Source organism: Neovison vison, chromosome 9, assembly GCF_020171115.1.
Source record: "Neovison vison isolate M4711 chromosome 9, ASM_NN_V1, whole genome shotgun sequence".
Taxonomy (NCBI): Eukaryota; Metazoa; Chordata; class Mammalia; order Carnivora; family Mustelidae; genus Neogale; species Neogale vison.
In genome coordinates this window covers 34,187,710-34,191,008 of record NC_058099.1, presented here as the reverse complement: position 1 = coordinate 34,191,008, position 3,299 = coordinate 34,187,710, and the positions used below count along the sequence as shown (strand labels likewise).

Genomic DNA, 3,299 nt, shown 5'->3' with positions numbered 1-3,299 from the left:
AGAAATGAAAAGTTAGAATGGTGTTTGCCAGGATTTGGGAGGAAAGTCAGTTGGAGAATTACTGTTCAATGGGTATAGACTTTCAGTTTTTCAAGATGAAAAGAGCTGTGAAGGTGGATGGTGGTGATGGTTGCACACCGTAATGGCTGTTTAATACCACTGAACTGCACTTAGAAATGTTTATGATGGCAGCGCCTGGGTGGCTCAGTCTGTTAAGTGTCTGACTTCAGCTCAGGTCCTGATATGAGGGCGCTGGGGTGGATCCCCACATGGGTCTCCACGCTCAGTGGGGAGTCTGTTTCTCCCTCTCTTTGCCCTTCCCCCAGCTCATGCTCTCTCTCTCTCAAATAAATAAAATCTTTTTTTAAAAAGATTTTAAGTCTTTTTGGAGTGATTATATTAATGATTTTAAATTATATTAATGATATTTAAATATAATTTAAATGTGATTTATATTATGAATATTTATATTTATATATTTATAGTGATTATATTAATGATTTTTGAGTGATTATATAAATGATTTTAAATATATTAAAGCTGGAATGAAGCTTTGCGCAGTGGCAGTATCGTAGCCAATGAGGTTTATCCGAGGCGCGATTATTGCTAATTAAAGCTGGAATGATTATATTAATGCAGCTATAGTGGACTCTAGGACAAGATATAAGAGATAAAGCAGGACAATTCAAATGATAAAAGGGTTAATTTGGGGTGCCTGGATGGTTCAGTCGTTAAGCATCTGCGTTTGGCTCAGGTCATGATCCCAGAGTCCTGGGATCAAGCCCCGCACCACCGGGCTCCCTGCTCAGCAGGAAATCTGTTTCTCCCACTCCCACTCCCCCTGCTTGTGTTCCCTCTCTCACTGTGTCTCTCTCTGTCAAATAAAATCTTTTTTTTAAAAAAAGGGTTAATTCATCAAAAAGAGATAACAAGAATGAATATGATACTAGGAACAAAACTTCATAAGAAAGGCAATAAAACTGACAGAACTAGAAAGAGAAGTTCCAAAGACTTTTAATAGCACCCACCGTTGAGTATGCTTTTCTTTCCATTTTTGTGTTCCTCCTAGGTAATTAAGTCCTAAGGGCAAGAATGGTGTATTTTCATTATCATCTCCCAAAGTGCCTTGATGAAGATTTTAAAAGATCTGAAAAATGATTGGAGGAAAATTTGACAGTGTGTATTAAGGATTTTTTTTAATTTTGTCTTAATTATTTATAGCTTAACAAAATGAAGAAGGTAATATTTTACATTTATTAAAACATTTACTATTTCTGATGTTCTTAATTTGTTTTCATTTCTTTATTTTTTTAAGGTTTTTCTTTAAATTCCAGTATTGTTAACATACAGCGTTATATTAGTTTCAGGTGTACGATATAGTGATTTCAATACCTTCACATGACACCCACTGCTCATCATCACAAGAACAGTCTTGAGGATTTTTTTTTAAATGCCCTTGCTCTAGTATCTATTAATTTAAATCCTAGGACTCCTTCCAAAGGACGACCTCCAAAAAAGCAAGACAATTTTATGCTTAAAAAGTTCATCACCTAGAGAGAACACAGTAAGTTGTGGCAAGCGTTTTCAGGTCCTCTGTAGCCATATCCTGAACGGCCAGCAGGTGGAGATATAACCCAAGGAAAAGACAGCCTCCCACGACCACCGCACCCAGCCCCCGGCCTTATTCTTTTATTTCCTTTCTAAACATTGTTCCCCCGCCTGAAAAATGAAGCTAAGAGAGAATTCCAGAAGTCTCTGAATTTCCAAACTAGGCTTATAAACAAACATTTTATGGTAAATGTCACCTGTGATTATCCCTGATTCTAATTTAGAAGGGGCTTTTGTAGTTTTTCACATTTTGGTCACTGCCAGAGTAGGGCTCCCTTCGCCCTGCCTCATCTCAGTTATATACACATGCATTTATACATATATGGTGTACACGTGTTTTGAATCATTTTTAAATAATTAAACAACATAGGGGCATACTATAGTCCCCTTCCCAGTCACCCTGCCATTAACACTGTCTTCCCCAAATAGAGGTGCTGTCACTTTGAATTCTTTTTTTTTTTTTTTTTTTTTTTTATTTGACAGAGAGAGATCACAGTAGACAGAGAGGCAGACAGAGAGAGAGGAGGAAGCAGGCTCCCTGCTGAGCAGAGAGCCCGATGCGGGACTCGATCCCAGGACCCTGAGATCATGACCTGAGCCGAAGGCAGCGGCTTAACCCACTGAGCCGCCCAGGCGCCCCTGTCACTTTGAATTCTTAATTAACTGTAATTCTAGGAGTCTTTGCTCTCAATCCATGGGTGCTTTCTTCATTCTTCCACCTAGCGATAAAAGCGGCCAATTCTGAGGACTTTCACAGACTTCATCTGACTGGTAAAGATATGCCTAGAGGGAAATAGTCTTTTACAACAGTGCACACTAATCACCCGGCGATCTTGTTAAGTGAAGATTCTGACTCAGAAGATCTGGTAGGGCTGGAGATTCCACACTGCTCATGAGTTCCCAGATAACATTGCTGCTGCTGGCCAAGGAGCCACACTTTGAGTAGCAGGGCTATACATATGTATGCTCCTGTATCAGGAGGGGGCAGGATACCTCTCAACTATGGTGGATTCCTTATAAGTAACCTTTTAACTTTGACTTAACTGTTAATGTTTTCATGCCACCAATCAACATTTAGAGAGAATCTACTCTGTGTAAAAACAATGCCAGTTAATTTTAAGCACCATTAGTAAGCATCTTGGAGCTCCAGTCCCGAGGTTCCTAAGATTAGTGATGATTCAGATTCATTACTTGCCCTGTCACTCATTCATTCAACATTTATTGAGGATCTACTTATGTACCAGGCACTGCTCCAGGAGCTGGAGATGCAGCAGTAAAGAAAACCATAAATCAGGGTGCCTGGGTGACACGGTTGGACATCTGATTCTTGGTTTTGGCTGAGGTTGTGATCTCAGTGTCCTGATCTCAGGGTCATGGGATTGAGCCCCATGTCTGGCTCTGTCCTCAGCACAGAGTTTACTTGAGATTCTCTCTCCCTTTCCCTGCCCCTCTCACTTGTGTGCTCTCGCTTTCTCTCTCAGATAAATAAATAAATCTTTAAAACAAAACAACCCGTAAATGAGCTTATTGCTTAACTCCCAACTTGTTAATTGTTAACTTCAAGTAAGTCTGTCTCCAGTAGGGGAGACAAGGAAATAATTAGGCAATTAAGCTCATTTCCCACCTCCCCCTTTTTCCTTTTCTTTTCTGGAAACTCAATCCAAAAGCCATTTAGGGGGTCAAGCAAAGTA

The 3,299-nt window shown here is 39.8% G+C and overlaps 1 pseudogene; it reads left to right on the top strand.

The window, feature by feature from the left end:
- Positions 1–549: 549 nt before the first annotated feature.
- Positions 550–638, top strand: LOC122917838 (annotated as a pseudogene).
- Positions 639–3,299: the final 2,661 nt, after the last annotated feature.